A 27,515-nucleotide genomic window follows, 5' to 3' on the forward strand; every position below is an offset into this window, starting at 1 on the left:
CCGCACGCAGTTCTATCCTTATAGAACCAGTTTTCATCTATAAATGACCGTGGTTGGCGATTGGAGTCGTTATTATAATGGGCGTACACTCGCGTGCAATAAGTATTGATTTCACTAATCGCTCTAAACACAGCAGAGCTAAGCTCTTACCACACAATCTTTAATTTTGAATAATTGGAACCGACATAGTAGCTTGGCAAGCAAACAAGTGGGGAGGAGAGTATACGATGTAAGTCATAACCACTATAAAATAGCGACTTACGCTGCATATGGACAATATGGATCCTACACAAGTATTACTTTCGTTACCACAGCAAAAGACAGCAGTACAGAATAAATCTGTTTTAAACTTGAGACACTTTTATGTAAAATAACATTGAAATATTGATTGAAAAAAGATAAGAAAGGCTTTAAGAAAAGGGGGAATATACGACAATAATCTTAAAAAAATGGGAGGCATATAAAGTTGACAAGTAAAATGCGGAATATTCCTTGAATTTACTACTTTCCTATTGCATGCTTTATTATTGACTTTAATTATTATTAATGTTAATTATTATTAGAATTTTCACTATTATTATGTTATTATTATTAGGAATTATTAGTTTCTATTTATTTCTTCCAGATGCCACAGACACATCAAGAATGGTTGCTTGTAGCAGAGAAATATGGGTGAAAATGGAACTTTCCTCATTGCCTCGGCACAAAGGATGGCAAACATTTCGCAATCCAAGGCTAATTCTGGAAAAGATTTTTTCAATTTTAAGATTTTTTTCAGTATTGTTATTTTTGGTCTAGTGAATTCTGACTACGATATTGTTTTTTGTATGCTGATGTCAGCTGCCAAGGTCGAATTTCGGACGGTGGTGTTTTTCGTAATACACCTTTTTTTTTGAGAATATGAGGAACGGTATCATCGTTTTCCCGGACGATCGTACCCTCCCAGGTAGACAGAAAAATACCTTATGTTACTATCACAGATGACACGTATTGTGGACAACAACCTCGAAGGACAATGAAAAGACTTTTAACTACAGACTTTCAAGAGCAACGGATTGTGGAAAAAGTGTTCGGAATACTTTCTTCCGTGTTCCCGATACTAAGAAAGCCTGTATCCTGCAACTTCTACATGATTAGAGAAAATTCTAAAGGCGGGTCCACACTGAGCGCGCCGCGCCGTGTTGCGCCGCGCTGCTGCACCCCCCGCACACCTGTAAACAGTGTGGAGTGCGTCGTCCGCGCCCCACCACGCCGTTCCGAGGCGTGCACTGTGTTCCAGGTGGAGCACGCGCATTGTCTGAAGATGGAGCGACCCCAAGCCCCGTCTAAACGGAGCGCGCGCAAACGCGCCACCTCCTTTGATGTACCGACAACAGCCGGAAAACTGCGCAGCGCGGCGCAGCGCGGTTCGCCGTCCACACTGAGCGCGCAGAGCCGTTTTGCGCCTTAAGATGTCCAAAGCAGACTGCCTAAGACATTAGCGTTGAGTTTATGTCCGAAGGTGGCACTTTGCCATAGCAACAACTTATTAAAGAATTTCTTTTTTTTTTTCAGCTACTAGCTACCTGCATACTACTGACTACCTGCCTGCACACATTTCAGCTACTGGTATATATGTGAGTGAGGTTTCTACCTTCATTAATTCCCATTTTATTGTTATTATTTTCTCAAGTTATATATATATATATATATATATATATATATATATATATGTTATCTACGCATTATTAGTATCACATTTTTGGAATGCACTTCTGTTGCTGCTTGCGCTATCTTTTGTATGGTAATCAGTGATCACTCTTTATTACGAAATGCTAACTCGTAATCCACATATTTTTTTGAAAGTATCATTTTTCAGCGTATGGTATGTTAAGTTTTATGTCGTGCTGTAGCACATATACCGGAAGTAGTACAATAATGTACTGTTTGGCACACAGTTCAAGCAGCCACCGTTAGTTGGCGCTTCTGTCGTCGAAATCCGAGATGGCGTTGGCTGGAAATTCAAATATGCATGTTGGGATGCAGGAAATGCAAAAATGTAAGATGGTGGAGGAGCGAAATTAAAAAAAAAGGGTTTAATTGGCTCATTTGTTCTAGTGGCTATTTAACGTGTACCTCCACATGACTATCCTGGAATTCGCACTTTAATGCCTGGAAGAGGGCACATTCAGCCTATTTCTCTACATTTCCCTCTCGAACGTCACACGGAAAAACAAACTCTTCAGTCTGTCCGTGCAAACATTTATATCTGTCTGCTTAAATTCTGTCATGAAACTACTGCAAGAACTTTCAAATACAATTGATACTGTCCTCAAACAGCAAAATCAGATTTTGAAATTGCAAATAACTAAACATAATTACGAATAGAAAATAGAAATTCTGAATGTAAAACAAAGACACAGACTTAAGTAATTAATACTAAAGTGGTAGATATAGGAAGAGTAGTTCCTATTAATGTAGATGCATGCAAATACAAAGTATCAGTCATAGTTAGAAACTTGTTAAATTGCAAGAAAATATTCCCACAAAAAAGTTTTATTAGGAACTGTGATGGTATGTGGCCTAAAACTCCTATAAAAACCTTTCATGGAGATGATAAGTTACATCCACTTTATTTTTACAAGACTGTCAAGACAATTTTACCCCTAAAATTACTGACAAGTTTAAAATTAAATTTGTAAAAATGATTTTGCATGGTTGTGACGATTCTTAAAGATTGGGTTTAACCATCCCAATCTGTCACTTCCAAGTGCAAAAGTTGTATAAAAACATAATGAAACAGTAGCTTATTTGAATTTCAGAAGGATATCACAATTGTCTCATATGTGACAAAAAAGAAAAGGAATGTGATACTTCTGTTATCTATGCACTTCAGTAATGAAATAAAAGATAACACAGACAAGAAAGACAAGGCTGAAATTACCACAATGTGTAATTCCATAAAAACTATACTCAACACATTCAATGAAATGCGCACCACCTACTCCACGTCAAGAAGAACTAGACATTGGCCCGTGCACTATTCTTTCATATCCTGGATATTTCTGTAATAAATGCTCAAATACAGATTTGTAAGTATGTGTATGCATCATACCAGCATTTTAATAATTTTATATTCTACCGGTAGTTGATGTTTTTATCTTTCAGTGTCACCAAAGTGGATAAAACTGATTCGTAAATAAAAAAGATACAGCAGTTAGAAATTTGTAACCCACATTGTCTTTGACCCCAGTTTTGTGAAAATGATGTGCATTTCAAAATGACCTACATATAATTTTGATAAAAAAATTGTGGAAAAATTATTTCAACCATCTAACATTATGTACTTCATTACACCAAATGTTTACAAACATTTGTGATATGAGAGCTATGGTCACTGGGCAATTTCACATGAACCAGCCATTTTCCAAAAAGGTTTTAAAATGTCTACAATCAAGTACTAGTCTTAACACCCTCCTAACTTTCACCGACACAAGAAGAGGGTTGTCGTATTCACTGGAACTGCTTTCAACTATACCCTTATTGTCCGGGAAGTGAACTTCATTCATTATGAAAGAAATTTAGTAAGAAACTATAAGGGGCATTCAAAAAGAAACGAACCAGAGTCTGGAATGCACAAACTGGTGACAGGAGGGTAATATTGGGGCGAATGTACGAGGTGTGGATCTGACCAGAGCGTGGAAGTCCGCAGCCCATTGCTAGAGGGCACACGTGCATGTCACATGACTATACAGGGCTGACAGCAGCATGCATCAACCATCCAACACTGCCAGTTGCATTGTAAACAGTGACATGGAGGTGTCAAAAGAAGAGCAAAGTGGCGGTGTTCATTTCCTGACAGCAGAAGGAGAAGTAGGAATGGACATTCATTGACGAATGTCACAAGTTTATGGCATACACTGCATGTCCCTTGCAAGGGTCAAGGTGTGACACGGGCACTTCAGGGCAGGACAGGTGTTGTTAGTAGATGATGCACAGTCTGGAACACCACACTGCATTACTGATTACATCACTGATTACAACGTCCAGCTGGTGGATGCACTCATTACCCAGACAGCCGCGTGACAGTGAAAGCCATAGCTGCCATGGTCAGATTGAGCACCCGAAGTGTTCACACCATCATGAAGGATCGACTGCACATAGGCAAAGTGTTTGCCCAATGGGTGCCCCACACCAGGAAGCATGTTGAATGGCCCACTGTCTTGCTCATCTGCAGCCCTATGCTTGGGAAGGGAAAGCGTTCCTGGCACGAGTGGTGGCTGGGGATGAGGTATGGTATCACCACTTCGAACCAGAATCAAAACAACAAAGTCTCCAGTGGCAGCATGCAGGTTCATGACCACCAAAAAGGGCAAAGGCCATCCACATGAGTGCAGGAAAGGTTACGCTGATGTTCTTCTTTTACCAAGATGGCCCCTTCTGATTCACTTCCTGCTGGATGGGACAACAGTGAATGCCCAGCGTTACTTGCAAACCTTGACCATCCTTCACCAAGCGATCAAATCAAAACGATCAGGCAATCTCACCCGAGGGGTCATTCTGCTCCACGACAATGCAAAGCTTCATACAGCCAACACAGTCACAGCACACCTGCTGAAATTGAAATTGGAGGTTCTCGGCCACCATCCATACAGTCCGGACCTCTCTACCTGTGAATACACAATTTTTGGTCCCCTTAACAGGCTCTGAGGGGCAAACAATTCACCTCAGTCAACGACATCCAGCTGGATGTGCGGAACTGGTTAACATCGCAGCCCTGGGAATTTTATGAGACCCATTCACCTGCCTTGTGCCACAAGTGGGACAAGTGTCTCAACAGTCAGGGCCAATACTTCTAAAATACAGGTACTGGTTTCTGTAATTACGCCTCTGGCTCGTTTCTTTTTGAATGCCCCTTATAGGTGGGGAAATAAAATCTGTTTTTGATGATGAATTTGAAGGGATGAAATCTAAAGTGGACAAGAATATAGGATGAGGTTTATGCAAGACACCTTTTTTCTGTTTTGTGTCACCCAGACATGTTTCAGGACTTTTTGTGCTATCTTCAATGGATCATTTTTTTTATTTTCTAGCTTACATGATGCTTTGATCTTTTATTCCATCTGTTTACTTTTTCTTTTGATGCTTTCATACACTGAGTCTACATCGATTTTTGAATGTCTAAGCTCAAAAAAGCATTAGTTGGTAGTTGGAATGTCCAGTGCATCCACTGTTGCAAGCATATAGTGTTCATGTTGGCATTCCTGTTCTGACCCCCACATGTATCAGAAAACAAGGTTATCGGTTTTCCTTGTGCACGATTTTTCAAAAAATGCCACAGACATGAAGCCACCTCTATTGACCCCCTTTTTGCTGTTGTCTCGTCCAACATGTAGCAATCGGTTTTGTTTGCTCCTACACTAAGAACTGTGAGATTGTACAGGGAGAGCCTTCTTTTATAGAATACTGCCTTTGCATTCACTTGAGGGCAATAAAGCACAGCTTGTAAGTCAAATTCAGCTAGCAAAGATTTACCTTTTCTTGCACTTTCTTTCTTAATGTTCTTAAATTCCCTTTCCATTTCTTTCCTTTTCAAATGCTCTTCCTGTTCCCTTTCAAAATCTTTGTCTTCCTTTTCCTTAGCCGAAAGGTGTGAAAACTTTAAACATACATCACACATATCTTTTTGTGGCCTGTGGAATTTCAGATTGAATTCCTTTCTGAATATCTCCCTATACACCCATAATTTCTCAACTGTCTTTCCTTCCTCATAGCATTGTTTCCAATATAACTTATACATTAGCTTAGTACTCATATCAGCAGGTAAATAATCTGCTGTACATTCTTTCCTCTTGTAATGAGAAGGAAGGATAGGAAAACTCTTAATGTGTTTCCTTATAGCATCTTTACAATCTTTGGGTCTCTTTATACTCGGCTCATGACATCCTCTATGCTCTTTCTCAAGTACATGACGTTCATCTCTTTTTTTAATAGTATTTCTTGCAAAGGTTTCAGAAATGTCAGAAGTCTTGAGAAAAAACTGCATACACACGTCCCTTTATTAGATAGAATTTCTTGGCGCTTTTCCTTCATGAGTTATCCGATTGTGTCCTCACACTATGTTTCTCTTCTTCATCCACTACTGCCTTTGTAGCTCAACTGATCCAAGATCCCAGTAGGCTCTATGGATATTTTGCCTATCTTGCTCAGTAAACTTACTGGCACATTGTTGTGGACATTTAGAGCAATATTTTGGCTTCACATTACTTGCAGGAACTTCAGAATTCTTTGTAGGAATATATGCCCTACCATGCTGTTGATTTATTTCTATTTGATTTCTTTTCCATTCCTCTTTAACTGCTACCCTTTTTCATTTTCTTGTTTCATTACTATTCTCAATACCAGCATTGTCATCTACAGTTTCCCGTCCTGATTGCGATGATTTACTTGGGCACTAGTTGCATCCTCAGCAGTTTTTGTGACATTCTTTACAAGGGACGTTCCATGTTCAACACTGCTGGCTGTAACAATAAGATGACAAGTATTGATAGGAAGGGAAAAGAAAATTAACTGGAACTGCTGTAGTGTCTAGTAATTGTTCGGCTGCTCACCAGAATATGTAGTGTTGTCCATTTCATAAGAAGGATCATCTGTATCTGAACCAATGAATATCCTTAGCATCTCCACATCACATCCTTCCTGAGCTATAAACATAATGAATAATAATAATAATGACAACAGCTGCAATAACAATAATAATAATTATTATTATTATTATTATTATTATTGTTATAGTACTTACTACCAAAATATACGCACTAAGAAACAGGTTCTAATACTTACAAGATTCCATTAAATTTTGTTCCTTCTCCAGGCATGTTTTCACTGTCCTTCTTCCTCTGGACTCCATAGCACTCCTATTTGCTTGTAAACCCATTCACAACTGAAACAGTATTTATTTTCCTTGCCAGGAAGTTACATTTCATTGTTGTCACAGAGCGATGGTGACAATGCTTCTAAAGTGAAGTATGGGGGAAATCAACTTCTAACAGTTCTGTTAGGATCAGAGATATGTAAGAGCTGTTCTGTTTCACAAATTAACACCATGTCCAGTGGTCTAAAAACGAATCAGCTCTTCCGCCTGTCTGATTTTTACTATTTTTTGTGAAATGTAGATACGTTGACAACTAAAACGGAAACCACATAAGACAGAGTTACGCTTGTTTGATCGTAACGTAGGTCTTGATTCAGTGTACCTTATGGTACTAACAACTCAAAAGTGGCAAAAATGTAGTTACATCTGTCGGATCCTAAATGGGTGAATTATCATTCACATGTATACTCCAGAAAGTCACTGATCAAATATCGATGTTGTTTCATTTAGTTTTTGGTATCAAAACTACTGTTGTTACTGAAACCTCAAACCAAATAATATACAAGAACAATTCCATCTCTCCACATCCACTAAATTCCACCAGTTATATTGTAATACATGATATCAGCATACATGCTTGTTGTGAATATGATGGGAAATACAATATTTTGGAGTATTCTCAACAGGTAACCTGTAATACCTAGCTTTTTCCAGGCATTGCTAGTGTGCGTATTGTATATTAATTTCTGCATATTTTGTGCCATTCATTGACGGAATATTTTTGTCATTCCACAGTATCTTTATGGTTTGGTTATTCTTATTCCTTGAATGTCTGCAGACCCCAGGTGCTATTCAAGAGTGTCAGGCCTTGTGCAAGCAATACATCTCTATCCTTCACCCCTCTTATAATTATCATAAACAACACAAACATGATATTAAACTCAGTGTGTACGGTAAACATCAGTGTCACCTTCACTAAACAGCTACACTTAAGCCACTTGATATACAGATTTCTGAAGGACTGTTAACTAGAAAAGATCTATTGGGCTGTTGCCAAATGGAGTGTTGGGTGGACTGTATCACACACAAAATTTAAGATAGTTTTAATAGATCAGGATCTGACAGAACTTTTGCTCAGTTAGCAAAATTTGCAATACTGCATACATACTGGCCAGATTTGGATTCATTTTTATTTGTAAATAATATTATCCATAACTGTGGATATTCACAGAGTTTTCCAGTGTGTGTGTGTGTGTGTTTGTGTTTTTGTGCATGCATGAGTGTGTGTGTAACAATATATTCAAATACTGTGAGGACACACTATGAAGATTAGTTTGTAAATAATTGACAGTGAATGCTCTAAAAATCAAAACTATTTTGTTTATTGTTATTTTTACCATACACTTTTAAATGCAAGCAAACCATATGTTGCTATTTATGTTTTTAATATAATGGAAGGAAACATTCCACGTGGGAAAAAATTATATATAAAAACAAAGATGAGGTGACTTACCGAACAAAAGCGCTGGCAGGTCGATAGACACACAAACAAACACAAACATACACACAAAATTCAAGCTTTCGCAACAAACTGTTGCCTCATCAGGAAAGAGGGAAGGAGAGGGGAAGACGAAAGGAAGTGGGTTTTAAGGGAGAGGGTAAGGAGTCATTCCAATCCCGGGAGCGGAAAGACTTACCTTAGGGGGAAAGAAGGACAGGTATACACTCGCACACACGCACATATCCATCCACACATACAGACACAAGCAGACATATTTAAAGACAAATTTAAAGACAAAGAGTTTGGGCCTCTTTGTCTTTAAATATGTCTGCTTGTGTCCGTATGTGTGGATGGATATGTGCGTGTGTGCGAGTGTATACCTGTCCTTCTTTCCCCCTAAGGTAAGTCTTTCCGCTCCCGGGATTGGAATGACTCCTTACCCTCTCCCTTAAAACCCACTTCCTTTTGTCTTCCCCTCTCCTTCCCTCTTTCCTGATGAGGCAACAGTTTGTTGCGAAAGCTTGAATTTTGTGTGTATGTTTGTGTTTGTTTGTGTGTCTATCGACCTGCCAGCACTTTTGTTCGGTAAGTCACCTCATCTTTGTTTTTATTTATGTTTTTATTTTTATAATGTCCATATGTAACTAACTTCCCAGGGTGACAAGAAGTTTACAGGCTGAATATTCTCACATTGTCATTATTAAAAATCTTTAAAGAAATACATATCCACAAGAAGTATCTAATAAATTAAATCTGATGTAGAATATAAAATTTGAAGTCATGGTAACATTCTGTTGACTCATAGAATGTTCTGGAAGGTTTGAGAAAAAAATTGCATGTTTATATTATTGTTCCCTGGTGCTAATTACATCAGACAAATTTTGGAGTTGATGGCATAAAGATACATAAAACTCATTGCAATATGGAAAAATGTACATGGTCTTAAGTTGTATGTACTATTCTTGTGTCTTGAATCTGTGAGAGTGATTATGGAGTAACTCTATGTGATTTTGAATAAAGCCACATTTTTGCTTAATGACAACTATTTGCATCACGCCTTGTCACTAAACAACCTGGACGAAACAATTGATTTTAAAGCTATGCACTAGAGAAGAGACTCTAGACCTGTGACCTTTTCTTGAAGTTAAGTAAAACTTTTAATATACTGTGTGATGTTGTCTTCCTTAAAATAGAAAATACATTGTTATAAAAATGGTGTGCATTATTTTGCAGTGTTGTGTGATGTTGTCTTCCTTAAAATAGAAAATACATTGTTATAAAAATGGTGTGCATAATTTTGCAGTGTTGTGAAGGAAAAGAACACTTTCCTAATTGCTGTATTCAGGGTAGGGCATTAGATAGCATTTTTCTTCTGCATGAACAAATGACATGAAAGGTAACACTCGCCACCTCTGCAAAGACTTAGACTACTATTATTGTGCCATATAGATAAATGGTGATTAGTTTTGAGAAACTGAAATTTGCATTATTGATCATGTGCTACCATCACAACCCCCATCTCCCTTACAAAAACTGATTAATTCATAGTGTGACTTGTTTCTTCAACCTGGTGCAATGGTTGGCAACTTGCTTTAAATGTTCAGTAATGTAAAACTGTGCACTTCACAAAATGAAAAAAAATGTATTATCCTATGACCATAATATCAGCGAGTCACTGTTGGAATTTTGCAGTCTAACAAAAGAGATTGCCTTCAAATCACTAATGTGACCAGTTCTAGATTATTGCTCAAGTGTGTGGGACTCATACCCGATAGGACTAACAGGGGATACTGAACATATACAGGGAAGGACAGCACAAATGGGCACAGGTTCCTTTGATCTGTGAGAGAGTCTCACAGAGATACTGAAGGAATTGAAATGGATGACTCTTTAAGATAGACAAACTATCCTAGGAAAGTCTTTTAACAAAGTTTCAAGAACTGGCTTTAAATTATGACTCTAAGAGTATACTACAGTCTCTTACGTATCACTCACATAGGGATCATGAAGATAAGATTAGAGTAATTACAGCATGCACAGAGGAATTCAGACTATCATTCTTCCCCCACTCCATATGTGAATGGAATGTGAAGAAACCGTAATAACTGGTACAACAAGACATTTCCTCTGCTATGCAAGGTTCAAGGACCAATAGTCAGTTTGGAATCCAAGAATATGCTAAAGCCCCAAAGCTTTATTGTATTATTTATTTAGTTATTTATTTATATTTTGTTTTGCATCTGGTCGTCAAGTGATGGCTTTTGCAAACATCATATTGTGCAAAGGTATAATATGTATCATATCTGTCTATTACTGCAAAGACAAGAGACTGCAGCTGTTCTTCTTGCAATCTGTATGTGGAAAAAAAAAAAAAAAAAAAAAAAAAAAAAAAAAAAAAAAAAAAAAAAAAAACACTAATACATGGTAAAGGTTAAGTACCCTCTGCCATGCACATCACAGTGATTCGCAGTATATGGATGTAAATGTACTGATGTAGACATATACATCTTCATTATACCCCATTTATTACCAACTGCATTAAACTTGTTCAGGTGAAAAATCAAATCAGTTTCTGTTACAGTGGACTAATTGCTCATTAGAATTCCGTGGATTCAGATAATTTATTTCAGACACTTCCAGTGAGTTGAGTACCCTGCCAGAACTATAAACATGTAATGAGAAAAGAGATTTTGAATGGCTAGTCACATGGTACACAAAATGTAAATAATACCTAATCATATTAAAAGTTATGTAACACCAATCCTCTCCCAGAAAATATTCTCTTATTAAAAAACAACATGACAGTTTTGAAACAGTTCCACTAGTCATTATTCAAAAGGGGTTGGAAGGATTTATTGACAATCAGAAGTCAGCCCAGAAATTAAATACTGGTACAGTCCTCTGTTCACTGAAAAACCTATGTCTCTGTAGGCCATAATACTTCAAGCAGCAGAGTCCCTTGAGAAATAGCAAATGAGTGTTGAATTACAGAAAACCCTGAAGTTGTAATGATGTGTATTCATTCACTGTTACAGTGTAACTAAGTGCTGCAGAATCCAATGAAGAATGAGAGAAAGATTATGTGAACGATGTCAAAAATTTAATGAGAAAGGTAAACAGTGAAGTAGCTATAACAGAAGCCTTTATCCTCATTTTCATCACTCCAGTACATCCATTCAGGATGTACTGTAGTCTACGTGTACACAGGTTCAGAGTACCAGGTAGAAGGACTGGTGGAGCGCGTAAACATGTTCAGAGCACCCAGGCACAAGTACAAAGGCGTGCACGTTAACACGTCCAGAGCAGTTAAAGGGTTAAGATCAGGCAATGCCCAATGCATAAGCAGTTTGGTAATGTGTGGTGGAGAGCTGATCTAAGGTTTCATAAAGAAACCACATTGGCATGACTAAGCTGCTCTGATAATCATCCAGTCTGGAACATGGGATGTTACATATACCTTGAAAAATAAAAATACAGTAAATGGAGATGGATATCATGAAGCATGAAGGTGTGCAAGGCACAGAAACTCTTTCTGTCATGGTCTCATTCACCTGAGTCCTCAGGAAAGACATCCAAGAAGACAGCTGTTTGTCTTTTGAATGGACTTGACAAAAATTTCAGAATTGCTATGTGCAAATTCTGTGTCATTGATCTGCACTTTCCTGAGCATTGCACAGTGAGAATTGGCTTGTACTCAAGTGACCAATTCCAAAGCTGGATACATCTGTGAAACTGGACAGCATTTGTAATTGGCACTCTGTGATACAAATGAGACATCATGCCAACAGTGTCCAGTATTGGGTGGATCACATTACCTACATAAACCATCCTGCTGCTGCAGCAGCTGCCCTAACTTTTCAGTTATACATGAAGGCATTTTGCTTAATGTAGATGCAGGTGCATAGATTGCTGAGAACTTCAATGTTTTACACACAATGCAGGGAATTTTCTGTTGGCTTCACTCTGGGTATTTGGTAAAATATAACTACAGGTGAAAATGAACATTTTTACTACTTACTCCACTAATTATTTGTTTGAGTGATCTAGGTTTCAGGTTATTAGCCCAATGTCAACCATTGCTGGCACATAAATTAGTTTGCAATACTGGAAGAAACATAAACAAGGCAAGAAAATTTACAGCTGTCAATGAAATTGACTACCAATCCTAATATACAGATTAATACATTCATAAACATGGAAGTATCAGTGCATTATCAAAGTTGTTGTATATGTTGTTGTTTGTTGTGGTCTTCAGTCCAGAGACTGGTTTGATGCAGCTCTCCATGCTACTTTATCCTGTGCAAGCTTCCTCATCTCCCAGTACCTACTGCAACCTACATCCTTCTGAATCTGTTTAGTGTATTCATCTCTTGGTCTTCCTCTACGTTGTTGTATATGTGTGTCTTAATAATTTTTGAAAGTTGTCATTTGTCTTTACAGAAACTTCTTTCATTCATTTGAGTAGTGGTGTTTGTTGTGCTTTGATGGTTTCAACGTATTCTTCCAGTAGGCCCTACTGTTGTACTTCTATGGTATTGTAAATAAATTTTCTGTTTTAAAGTGACATCTGATGTTTTATCATCATGGTAACAGACATGTATGATTGGAAAAGTTTCCACAAAGTGCGACAGTTGTAGCTGATCTTGACAGTAACTCATTGTTACAGAAGTGCAAAAAAATAACAAAATGGCTGACAAAGGACAGTAAATTGAAAGACTCATTGGTGAAGAAAACTGGAGAGCTTGGAGGGTTATAATGAGAGTTATTTTATAGTGTGACAAAATCTTCAACATTTTAAATGGTGAGATGATCAAGCCAGAGACAAACACATAAAATTACAGAACCAATCTTTTTATATGGACCAAGGCTGGTACAAAGACAAGGAAGCAGTTAATTCTGTCATTTGACACCAAGCCTTTACTTAATATGGCAGAATGCAAGTCTGCCAAAAGATCTGGGATAAGCTGCATAAGATTTATGATGCTCATTGTGCAAAATACATCGATCTTCTTGGACAAAAATATCATAACATTATGCGAGGAGTCTGTTGTTATGGAAAACCATTCTGTCAAATTTTATGATGTACAAGCTCAACTTCCTTTGTTAGGGACAGTAAACTTTGTGCATGATTTTGGCAACTTTGCGCAAAGAGTTCAATTATGTTTACATTACATGGCATGATTTATCTGCTGGAGAGAAAACATGGAATATGTTACAAAAATTGTATTTCAATTATGAACTAAGAATAATAGATTGTGATAATAACAGTGTTAGTACATCAGTGATGTTGAAAATGAAGATTAACAAGCAGCAGTAAAGGTGCAATCAGACTTCAAATGAAGCAGATGTAGCAAAATGTCTCATTATAAAAGGAATGAAGGTAGAAAATGCTTTCGATGTCAGAAAATAGGTCATTTATTAAAATGGTGTAAAACAGATTTGGTTTGTTTTAAGTGTTAGAAAAAGGGCCATCGATCAAATGAATGTACTAGTATATGGAATCAGGCAAAATACACTATAATCTTTAGTGCATATGTTAAATTCTAAAATAGAGGAAGGTATGTTTCCAGATTCACTAAAAGCACATGAAGTAAAGCCAGTATTTAAGAAAGGAAGCGGTGGTGAATTAGGAAACATAGGTCAATATTATTGATCTCAAGTTTTGCTATTTTACTGAATGATAATAAAGAACAGAACTGTAACTTTTATGAAAAATTTAAAACACAGTTTCAGAGAAGGGAAATCAACAATAACATCATCAACAGACTTAGTTGAACATATTCTGAGTTCACTTGACAGGCAACAAAAGACTTCTGGGATTCTCATGGGCATGTCTAAGGTTTATACCTGTGTACATCATTCCAGGCTAATGGATCTGAGAGTAATGTTATGACACAGTCAAATCATGTAGCATGAACAGGTAAGAGTGCATAGATATCAGACTTACTAGTGGGGGAAATATAATTATTTACTGATGTGAATTACAAACTGTCAGACACAGTGTGCCACAAGGGTCTGTGCTCATGCTGTTTCTGTTTGTTCTCTATGTAAATGATTTCACAGAATGTAAAAAACAGCAAACAATGTTTGCTGATGACACTACAATTACATGTGCAGTTGGGGCAAAGGAGGAGCTTGTAAAGGAAACAGTTCTAAATATTGAAATTGCAAATGAATATATACATCTAGATCTTACCCTGTAAATCATGAAATGCATGCCAGAGGTTACATTCAATTGTACCAGTTATTAGGATTTCTTCCTATTCTATTCACAACTGAAGTGAGAGAAGAATTATTGTTTAAATGCATCTCTGTGTCCTGTAATTAATGTACCCTTTTCCTCATTATCCCTTTGTGAGCAATACACAGTGGGTTGTGGTATATTCATAGAGTCATCATTTAAAGCTGGTTCTTGTAATTTTATATGTAGGCATTCTCAACATAGTTTACATGTATCTTCAGGATCTGCCAGTTCAATTTCTTCAGCATTTCTGTGACACTCTCCCATGAGTCAAACAAATATGTGACCATTCATGCTACCCTTCTCTGTATACGTTCAGTATCCGCTGTGATTCCTATTTGGTATAGGTCCCACACATTCAAGCAATATTCTAGAATGGTTTGCATGAGTGATTTGTAAGCAATCTCTCCCAGTATTCTACTAATAAATGGAAGTTGACTACCTGCTTTACCCACTACGTAGCTTGTGTGATCATTCTATTTTGTATCCCTACAAACTGTTACAACCAGGTATTTGTATGAGTTAGCCAATTTTGCCTCTGACTCATGGATATTTTAATCACAGGACACTAACTTTTTTTTCTTTTTTTGTTAAGTGCACAATTGTACATTTCTAAACATTTAAAGAAAGTTGCCAGTCTTTGCACCAATTTCAAATTTTATCAAGATCTTATTGAATATTGATGCTGCATCTTTCAAATAGTACTTCACTATAAATAAATGAATCATCTGCAAAAAGCCTGAGGTTATTATTAATATTGTCCACAAGGTCATTCATGTACTGCATAAACAGCAAGGATCCCAACACACTTCCCTGCGGCACACCCAAAATTACTCCTACGTCTGACAATGACTCTCAATCCAATTGCTGTATTGTCCCTACTGAAAAATCTGTAGTTCAGTCATGAATTTTGCTTGATATCCCATATGATCAAATTTTCGACAATAAGCATAGATCTGGTACTGAGTCAAATGCTTTCCAGAAATCAAGAAATACTGCATCTATCATTATTTGCCATATGTATGAGATGCTTACAATTAATAGACACCAACCTTTTTTCATTTTCCTCCTCTTGCCACAGGGCAAAACAGGTTTCACCAAAACAGGTGAAGTGAATCCCACTTGCTCAGTTTCAGTGAAAGACAGCAACTCGAACTTGTTCATCAGGGAGATCAGGGTAACATCCTGAGTCTTCCCTTATCCATGCCTACTTTGTACAGGATTCCTAAATCTACCACTGACAAGCATTTCGTGTTCAAGTGAATGGATAACAACAAATCCCACACTTCCTGTAGAGGAGGTAGGATCCACAGGGAACAATAGTACTAAAGATACCTTTGGTATCGGTTCCACAGGCAGCAGTTGCCAATCCACAGGGAACAATAGTACTAAAGATACCTCTGGTATCGGTACCACAGGCTGCAGCTGCCAATCATTTGACACTAGTCAGAGTGATTTCCAGTTGCTTACAAACATCAAACAACTCATTCTGTGTTCAAGAACAGTATTTGCAGTTGGGTTAGTACGAAACAATCTTTTTATTAATCAGTCTCAAAAAATGCATGTAGTGTTCCAAACCAAGCAGAGCGAAATGTTAATGTAAATGTTAAATTAAAAAGTGAGGCAATTAAAGAAGTAAAAAGTGGAAAAATTCAGGAACTATTACAGTCAAGCATTTGGCAGGGGTGGTGGGGGGGGGGGGGGGGGGAGCACATAGATGTACTATATAAAAAGATAAGTATGCAGATTTTCCTCGTATGCAAAACTGCAGAAGTTGTGGGTGATGTAGTCCTTGGGACAGTATACTATGGATTTGTGTCCCCATGTCTGTTCTTCTCAATTCAATTATGGGGAACTGCACAAGATAGAATTTTAAAAAGAATATTTAAATTTCAGAGAAGAGCAGCAAAATATATAGCAAAATTCCCATCCAGATAAACTTGTAGACAATTTTTTGTACACCATAGTATTATGACAGTGTACTCACTCCATATATATCAAAATATTATCACAATGAGAATAAGTGAAAAGAAATTCATTACACAAGACAATGTAATCTCCAACTGGCAATGAATCCTCCATTGAAGCAGCCAACAGGTTCTTTAACAAGCTACCAAAACCAATTATGGAAGTAAAGGAACTAAATTCATTCAAAAATCATTTAACAGTGGATCTTATAAAGAAATGTGTATACAGTGTGAGTGAGTATTAATTATCAAATTTAAATATTTACTCTTTTATTGTAATAGGAAATATGCAGTAACTTTGTATTTGCCTGTAAAATGTAATCCTGCTTTCTCTACTGTACATACAAAATTGTATAACGCACCAACTACCATCAACTTGCAGTTCTGGTTGCCCTTTATTTCCCGTGTTAGTAAGGGACTTTGGTCACAGTGGGTGTCAGTGGGTGAGTGTGAGTGGTACAATCGTTTTCTCATGCTTTATATTTATGAATAGCATCTAAAATGTTTTGTGTGCTATTTCATGTGTCAGTGAGAGACAGAGACGGGATTGGAATTTTCTAGGAAGTATCTTTCAACTTCTTTTTTGGGTAAGTTCCAAAACCTTTGAAGATATATGTGGCTGAAAATTATAACAACATTAATATCTATACTTAAAATTATTATAAGGCTAAATTCCCACAAAATTTCTTCAATTTCTGAAAACAAATATATCCAAATGTTTCGTAATATCAAAATCAAATACATCAAATTTCGATCATCAGTGTAAACTGCAGGTTAGTGTATTTTTGTCAGTCCCATTTTAACAGTGATCAAGAGAGGATCAGTGAGAAAAATAACAAAAAGTAAAATGCATTCCACTATGTATCCATGAAAAAATGCAATGAACATCCAGCTACTGTCAGTAAAGTTGGCTTACAACATGACCATCAAGAAAATACAGAGTCAAACACTCCAAAATTGTGGTGTTAAAGGAATAATGCTTTTCACAAGGCTAAATGGCGAGTTGGATCATCCCAAAATTTGTGCATTTGTAGTCCAAACAATAAAACTAAAAATACAGTTGATATGCAGCTTTGTGTAAATATATGAATATAATAGAGGGAAACATTCCACGTGGGAAAAACATATCTAAAAACAAAGGTGATGTGACTTACCAAAAGAAAGCGCTGGCAGGTCGATAGACACACAAACAAACACAAACATACACACAAAATTCTAGCTTTCGCAACCACGGCTGCTTCATCAGGAAAGAGGGAAGGAGAGGGAAAGACGAAAGGATGTGGGTTTTAAGGGAGAGGGTAAGGAGTCATTCCAATCCCGGGAGCGGAAAGACTTACATTAGGGGGAAAAAAGGACGGATATACACTCGCACACACACACACACACACACATATCCATCCACACATATACAGACACAAGCAGACATATTCAAAGGCAAACTCTTTGCCGTTGGTTGCGAAAGCTAGAATTTTGTGTGTATGTTTGTGTTTGTTTGTGTGTCTATTGACCTGCCAGCACTTTCTTTTGGTAAGTCACATCACCTTTGTTTCTAGATATATTTGTGCAAATATAAATATATATGAATTAAAAATTAAATTTTTCATTAAATCAATTAAGTTTCATTCTTACATGTTTTGTTTCAATAATAATATGTTATCACATCACTGATTAATTAATTTAGTATACTTTATACACATCATAAGTTTAATGGAATATACATCTGTATCTGTCTGATACAGAGTATGGTCCTCATGCTGTCCACCATGCAATGTATTTTGACCCTGGCAACATTGGATGCCGCCACTAGAAAATAAATAAAAAATGTAGCCAGAATAAAAGACATTTCTGTGTTTTTAACTAGCAAAAGTGGGAAGTTCAGAAAGTTGTAGACTGACAGATAGCTCAAAAATTGAGAAGACAGTTTCAATGGTGAGATGGAACCATTTTTTCTGTAGATCCAAACAAACTGGACTGTACATTGATAGTGCTGCAACACATCACATAACAGATCAGTGTGGTTAGTACACTATGTATGAGCCATTTGGAACTGCCAGGAAGATGGACAGTGCTGAAAATGGTGTACAAATTGAAGCATTTGGTACAGAAGTCTATGTGAGATGGCACATTTTTGACTCTGCTCTGCTGAAAATGTACTAAAAGTATTGTGAGTGTGAGGCAGGTTTGGTTGCCAACACACTCTAAGTGAGATTGGTCCCTTGGAAATTAAAGCTAAAACTCCAGTTGAGATATTTATTAAGAAAGAAGATCATTTTTATAACTTTGTGGTGTTGGAACAGAATGTTATGCTTGGATTCCTATGGAAAAAAAATTAATAGTGGGTATCATTCTTACTTTCCTGAAAAAATGTGTGTGTGTGTGTGTGTGTGTGTGTGTGTGTGTGTGTGTGTGAGTGTGTGTGTGTGTTTAAGGGAGGGGGGGGGGAGGGAAGGGGAAAACGCACATTCATGTACAGAGATGTAAAATAATTCAACTACAAAAGGTTACAGAAGCCACTTCACCCCCCCCCCCCCATATATATATATATATATATATATATATATATATATATATATATATATATATTTCCTTCCATTATATATATATATATATAAATACAAAGATGAGGTGACTTACCGAACAAAAACGCTGGCAGGTCGATAGACACACAAACAAACACAAACATACACACAAAATTCAAGCTTTCGCAACAAATTGTTGCCTCATCAGGAAAGAGGGAAGGAGAGGGGAAGACGAAAGGAAGTGGGTTTTAAAGGAGAGGGTAAGGAGTCATTCCAATCCCGGGAGCGGAAAGACTTACCTTAGGGGGAAAAAAGGACAGGTATACACTCGCACACACGCACATATCCATCCACACATACAGACACAAGCAGACATATTTAAATATGTCTGCTTGTGTCTGTATGTGTGGATGGATATGTGCGTGTGTGCGAGTGTATACCTGTCCTTTTTTCCCCCTAAGGTAAGTCTTTCCGCTCCCGGGATTGGAATGACTCCTTACCCTCTCCTTTAAAACCCACTTCCTTTCGTCTTCCCCTCTCCTTCCCTCTTTCCTGATGAGGCAACAATTTGTTGCGAAAGCTTGAATTTTGTGTGTATGTTTGTGTTTGTTTGTGTGTCTATCGACCTGCCAGCGTTTTTGTTCGGTAAGTCACCTCATCTTTGTATTTATATATAATTTTTCCCACGTGGAATGTTTCCTTCCATTATATATATATTTATTATATATATATATATATATATATATATATATATATATATATATATATATATAAAAATCCACTCCATCTTCAGGCCAAAAGTGGTCAGCACACCGCTCTCCTGGTCGTTATGATGGTATTCTTGACTGAAGCCACTACTATTCGTTCGAGTAGCTCCTCAATTGGCATCAGAAGGCTGAGTGCACCCCGAAAAATGGCAACAGTGCATGGCGGCCTGTATGGTCACCCATCCAAGTGCTGACCACGCCTGACAGCACAAGAGACTAAAAGGGTTGTTAATACGTCAGATTTAGATGGAAAGGGAGATGTTTGATACAGAAAATGAACATGAAAATGTTTATTTTGATGAGGATGGTCAGTGAGATTCTATAAACCATGAAATAGCTGTAAGTGACCAAAGGGGTAGCAGCCATTTCTGTGACACCAAGAGGTAAGTTGAGAGCAACTTGGAAGCAAGAAATGAAGACGAAGGTAGTTAAAATTTATGTGAATGATAAAATTTGAAGAAAAAAACCATCGTTTTTCTGTGAAGATTCAGCCAACTATCCAAGAATGATGTTTCTTTGTAAGACACAAAATGCTCTGAAGAAAAATAAAACATAGGAATTAGTTTACAACATTAGATGATAGAAAGTCAGTGGGTTTTTGCAGCAAAGATAAAATCAAATAATGAAATGATTTGACGTAAGGCTCAGTTGGTGGCAAACATATATACTCGACATTTTGGAATAGATTATGTTGACACATTTAGCCATCTAGAAAGACTTGAGACTACGATAGCCCTGTTGTATGTTGTAATGCCCTGTTGTATGTTGTAATTCATGGTGACTGGTGAATAAGCCCATCTCATGTAAGGCCACCATTTCTCAGTAGTATTTTGAAGGAGGAAATATACATGTATTAACCAAAGCACTTTGATTATGGTACTGGACATGTATGCAGATTACTGAAGACTCTGTAGGGGCTTAAAACAAGCCTCAAAATGTTAGTATGAATGTCTATTTAAATTTCTTATTAAATGTAATTTACAGGAGAAATGTTCAGGTCCACATATATATGTTTCATGTTGAAAACTTGGTACTGCTGTTTTATGTTGATGAGGGGCTGACTATGGGCTTATTGATCCAACAAATAAATTTACTGAACATTTGGGTAAGCATATTCAGATCACTGAAGAAAAGGTTGATTGCATCCTGATCTTAAGAATAATGAAATTTGACAACTAAATTGAAATAAATCTGGCTGCATATGTGAAAGGATTTTAAAGAAATATGACATCATGGATGAAAAATAAATACCTTAACCAGCTGAAACAAAAAAAAGTTTGAGAAGAATGAAGTCTGTAACATTGAAGCTTACAGTGATGCTGATCATGGAAAGGACAAATGCACAAGATGATCAAGAAATTGTATTCTATGCAAGGTTCATAGAGATTCAGTTATATGGAAAAATTAAATACAGCTCTTTCTTTAATGGAGGCAAAATATGTGGCTACTAGTGAAGTTTGCAAGCTAATTTGTGGGTAGGCTGACTTGCAAAAGAGATTATGGCTGTTGTTAGATCCTCAGTTCCCATTTCACAAAGTTATGTACGATGACGAAACTTGGTGGCGTAGTATCTGCCACATGATACGTATAAAACATTGCAGGAGACTATGAAAGAATCAGTGCTTTTTCAGTATAGTTATATATGATGGGTGATGATAATTACAGTTCCAGTTTCTAAATGCCATAAAAAATTAACCACCATTCAGAATGGCATAAAATTAGAACACTGTGTTTAGGTGGAAACATTATTGGAAAAGAAATTAATCAAAATTTTTACCACTGGACGGTACTGTAAGCAGCAGAATATGCAAAATTAAAAATGTGGGCTACATGGTTGTTTCTTAGTTTTTGTCTGAAATGCTCAGTATGATTGTTTCAAAGCAGGATCATGAACTGCCATTAAAGCTCAATGACAAGAATGGTGACTGTGCACCAGCAGCTCTTCAAAAGTTCGGATACTTGAGGATTTGAAAAAGTTGTGGGTCCAATGTCTGTCAAGGGTCTGGAGAAAATTATTGTCAAATTCAAAAAACAGATTCTTTTGAAGTGTACGGTGGTAGAGGGAGGAAAGCAGTTGATCTAAGTTCAGTAGAAGATGTCAGCACAGCATTGCAGATGGGTTCCAACGATGATGAGCAAACAAGCCGTTAATGGGGAATTTCCTGAACTTAGACATGATGTCTGTGATCACACGGTATAAAATTCTATGAGACATCCTGCATTGTAACCCCAGAGTTGATTCATATTGCTCTGCCAGTAAGACAAACATCTGTTCTCAACATGCTTGCCCACATGGATGTGGTCAGTGGATGGCCATGGTACGTTCTGTGGACAGACAAAGCCCATTTCCATCTCTGAGCACATGTCACTACACGAAATTGGTTAAAATGGGCTTCAGAAAATCCACTTCACTCTGCAAAGTTAACTGTGTGGTAGAGTTGACAGCGTCATTTATTGTAGGGCAACATTTCTTTGAGGAGATGGGCCTGTTTCCCGTACCACTGTTGGTAGACACTATGAGAGTCTTTTGCACATCAGTGTTATTCAGAACCTTCAACAGAGTAGGTAGGATCATTTTTATGAAAGATGGTGCTCCTCTTCAGAGTGCACAGCCAGTGAAGCAGCTGCTCCAGGGGCATTTTGGAAATGCTAGAATTATCAGCTATTTCCATACAACCTGGCCATCCAGGTTAACTGATCTTAATCCATGTGATTCCTGACTGGGGTTATCTGATTACAGATATAGCTGATTGGAAGCATGCATGATGAATGTGACCCCTGTGACAATCAGATCTGTTATAGATTATACTGGAAATGTCTTGCACCCATCTGATGACAGTTAGAAACCAATTTCATCGTTGCTTCTTATGCTGTTTTTGGCTTCAGGACAATTATCAACTGAATTCATCGTAGCCATTTTTTGCAGTTTTTGGCCTCAGGAAAATTAAAACCTGATGTTACTGTTGCTTTTTATGCAGTTTTTGGCCTCAGAATGATTAAAAACCAATTTTTCCCATCGGATGTGGTACAACCGTGCTGTGATGGATGTGCTTACCCAACTAACAGTACTATAACTTGTGAGCTGCCTCCTGTACTAGTTATGGATTTGTAGTTGATTATTCCCTGCTACAGTCTGGCCAGTTGGAAAAACAGGCATCAGACAGTCATAAGTAGCCAGTTTTGGAGGGGGAACTTACTTCCAAGGTACATGCACTGATAGCTAAAATTCTGACCATTAGCCTATAACACATGTCCTATTTATTCTCCCATATTCTTTGGGCCCAGGAAATAACCTGGGAGGGTCTCTGCAGACATCATGAGACTCTAGCATAAAATGGGGGTGATATGCGATTACAAGAACTCGGCAAGAGAGTTCTCACAGCCTCTGTCACCTCAATTCTCCAACTTCCTACCTACACGTGGTGCCCCCTGTTAAGCTGAGCAACTCAGCGGAAGGTTGGGTAACCAACCCCAGTGGGAAACTGAGTCAGTGAGCAAGATAGGAGTTGGAGGACAGTGGAAGGCAATGGGAAACCACCACTGAACTATCCCAAGAAAACCCCATGCGCTCAGCTCAAAATGTTCCGGAGTTTCAAGTTCCCCGATCGGATCTCCGGGGGGAACCAGGTTGAGAGGAGCTTCACGAAGAGTAAGATGGTGCAAAGAGAAGCACTGCATAGGAACATGGAATGTAAGATCCATGTGTCAAGGAAAACTAGACATAGTGAAAAGAGAAATGGAGAAAACTAACATCGACATATTGGGAATAAGTGAAATGAGGTGGACTGGCATGGGAGAATTTGCTTCGGATGGCCATATGGTGTATTATTCTGGGCACAATAACAACAGAAGTAATGGAGTAGCCTTCATAGTTAGTGATAAAGTGAGAAAAGCAGTGATGGGATGCAAATATAAAAATGATAGAATGATGTCCATCAGACTTCAAGGTCAGCCCCTCAACATCACAGTAATTCAAGTTTATGCACCAACAACCGATGCTGAAAAGGAAATTATTGACCAGTTCTATGGAGATTTACAAGAATTACTACTGTCAACACCAAAAAAGGATATCGTCTTCATAGTAGGAGATTGGAATGGAAAAGTGGGAAATGAAGCTGTAGAAGGTATAACAGGGAAACTTGGTCTTGGTACAACAAATGAAGCTGGACAGAATCCTAGAATTCTGCCAAGAAAATTCATTGATAATTACTAAAACACTATTTCAACTACCAAAATGATGCCTATATACCTGGACTTCGCCAGATGGCCAACACCGGAACCAAATTGATTACATATTTTGTAATCAGAATGGAAGAGCGCGGTTCAGTCAGCTACAACAAGACCTGGGGCTGACTGCAGATCAGATCATGAGCTCCTGATTGCAAAATTTTGGCAGAAACTTCAGAATGTAGCAAAAAGTATCCCAACTTGCAGATACGACCTTAACTCTATACCCTCCGACTATGCTGTAGAGGTACAAAACAGATTTAATGTATTACAGCTGGAGGACAAAAGCTCGCAAGAGATGTGGATAGAAGTAGCTAATACTGTCAAGGAGGCCGCAGAGAAACACATTCCCAAGGAAAGGAACAGTAAGAAGGCTAGATGGCTATCAGTTGAGGCACTGCAAGTTGCATAAGAACAAAGGAAAGCAAAAATCAAGGGAGATAGATCAGCTATGTTTGAATTAAATAAAGATTTTCAGAAATTAGCTAGAAGAGATAAAAATATATTCTTTAATGAACAGTGCAAGGAAGTTGAAGATAGTAACGTAATGGGGAAGACAAGAGATCTTTATAAGAAAATTAGAGAAATTAAAGGAAAATTCCAGGCAAAAATTGGAATGATAAAAGATAGAAACGGAAAAGATCTGAGTGAAGCAGAGGATGTTAAGGAAAGATGGGCAGAATATGTAGAAGACCTACACAAGAAAGAACTGCATCATGACAGGGCTCCTACTGCTGATGTTAATGTTAATTTAGAACTAGAGCCAGATATTTTGGAGAGCGAAATCAGTGGGCCCTTGAAAATATGGCTGATAACAAAACTAGTGGACATGATGAAATACCAGCAGAATTGATTAAAGTCACTGGAAAGGATGCAGTGAAAGTGCTGCATTCAATATGTCAAAAAATATGGATCACTCAGCAGTGGTCAGAAGAATGGAAAAGATCAGTATTCATCCCCATTCCAAAGAAGAAAAGTTCTAAAGAATGCTCAGATTACCGAACAATTGCACTTATTTCACATGCTAGCAAAGTTATGTTGAAAATCTTACAAAATAGACTTCGCCAATATCTAGATCGAGAGCTACCAGAAGAACAAGCTGGATTTAGGAAAGGAAGAGGAACTAGAGATCAAATTGCTAACATTCGGTGGATTATGGAAAAAGCGAGAGAATTCCAGAAAGATGTGTACCTCTGCTTTATTGACTACGCCAAAGCCTTTGACTGCGTCGATCACAACAAATTATGGAACGTACTGAAAAACATGGGGGTACCAGATCACCTCATTCATCTGATACGGAGTTTATACCTTGACCAAGGAGCCACGGTGAGAACTATGTATGGAACAACGAAATGGATAAAGATTCAGAAAGGGGTCCGGCAAGGCTGCATACTGTCACCGTACTTATTCAATCTGTATGCAGAACATGTCATGAGGAATGCGAGGCTAGATGAAGGAGAAACAGGAATTAAAATAGCTGGAATAAATGTAAACAACCTCAGGTACGCGGATGATACGATCCTGTTGGCAGAAAGTGAAGAAGAATTGAGAACACTCTTACTGAAGGTGAAAGACGAAAGTGAAAAGGCCGGTCTTATGCTGAATGTGAAGAAAACGAAAATTATGGCAACTACACCTACCAATTCGTGGGATATAGCAGGAGAAACCATGGAGGTAGTGACCACATTCAGTTATCTCGGTTCCCAGATCTCTGCTGACGGTGACTGCAGCCATGAAATCCGGAGACGCCTGTTGCGGTAGACAGGCGATGTCAAACCTTGACAAGGTTATAAGGTCCAGAGATATTACACTAGCAACAAAGATCCGTATTGTGAGGGCTATGGTCTTTCGAGTTGTGATGTATGGATGTGAGACCTGGACCATTAGAAAGGCTGAACGGCGAAGAATTGACTCCTTCGAATTGTGGTGTTGGAGGAAACTTCTTAGAGTTCCATGGACTGCAAAGATAACCAACAGATCAATATTGGAGCAAATTAAACCAGATTTCTCCCTGGAAGGTCTAATGTTAAAACAAAAGCTGACCTACTTTGGACACACAATGCGAAGGCATGCCTCGCTGGAAAAAACATTAATGCTGGGGAAGATTGAAGGAACTAGAAGAAGAGGACGTCAGAGAATGAGATGGATCGATGGCATCACAGAAGCAATGTGTTCCAACCTGGAAGGTTTACGGGAGAAAGTGCAAGACAGGAAAAAGTGGCGTGATTTGGTTCATGGGGTCACGAAGAGTCGGAACCGAGTAAACGAATAGAGAGAGAGAGAGATTTTTGTATAATTCATTCCCTTTCAAAATTTTCTGATAATAGTGAAGGTATTATAATATTTAAACACTTTTGTACAATATAATTAATTTATTCCTCTTTAAATTCAAGTATCTCATTACTACTTGTTCTGAGCACACTGACACTACAATTACAGTCACTCATCTGTCATGAGCGTATATGAGTTAACCACTGCCAATTCTTTACTGTGCACTAGCCATTTAATTATGGTGTACAACAAGTGTGCCAACAGCCTTGCTGCAATGGTAACACTGGTTCCTGTCAGATCACTGAAGCTAAGCACCATTAAGCTTGGCTGCCACTTGGATGGCAAGTGGGATGCACTCAGGCCTTGTGAGGCCTATTGAGGAGCTACTTGATTGATAAGTAGTGGCATGGGTCACAAAAACTGACAACAGACAGAGAACTATTGTGCTGACCACATGTCCCATTGTATCCGCATCCCGTGACACCTAAGGGCTGAGGATGACATGGCGGCTGGTCAGTAGCATTGGGCCTTCAAGGCCTGTTTGGACGGTGTTTGTTTGTATAAAACAACTCCTCAATACAAAATTAATTCTGAGCTCCAAAATTTTCACTCTGGCCACACACATACACAAAATTTTCACTCTGGCCACACACATACATGACCTACATCGTGATGGCTTCGTCGTGACTCCATACAACCTTTCTACAAAATACTCAGTAAGTGTAGGCACTCAAGATCTGGCCTATAAGCATGCTACGGCTCAACTGACTCACTCCTTCCTTTGTGCCAAATGACATCCAGGTGCCAATTTCTCTCCTGTAGAACTATGGGGCATCGTCATCAGCGATGCCATTGCACTGTAGCAAAGAAATATAAGGGTACATTTGATCTCTCAAGTAGAAGATTGATATTTATACCTTACAAAATGTTGAATGTCAAACTGGTGCAGTCATGCACATTGCACAGTACAGTAGGTTTAATATCCAACTCAACACGACAGCTATTGTATTGCAATGCATCTGTCATTTGTCATTGAACCTATTTGTGTAATGACACAGCACAGTTTACTGTGAAAAATTTCATTACTTTTTTTAGTTTCCATAATGTGTCCTACTTCTTTGATAATATTGCTTGCAAGTTTGATGTCATTCTGAGTAACATTATTTTTC

The 27,515-nt window shown here is 37.9% G+C and overlaps 1 pseudogene; it reads left to right on the top strand.

The window, feature by feature from the left end:
- Positions 1 to 1,129: 1,129 nt before the first annotated feature.
- LOC124805568 lies at positions 1,130 to 24,487 on the top strand (annotated as a pseudogene).
- Positions 24,488 to 27,515: the final 3,028 nt, after the last annotated feature.

Source organism: Schistocerca piceifrons, chromosome 7 (genome assembly GCF_021461385.2).
Source record: "Schistocerca piceifrons isolate TAMUIC-IGC-003096 chromosome 7, iqSchPice1.1, whole genome shotgun sequence".
Lineage (NCBI taxonomy): Eukaryota > Metazoa > Arthropoda > Insecta > Orthoptera > Acrididae > Schistocerca > Schistocerca piceifrons.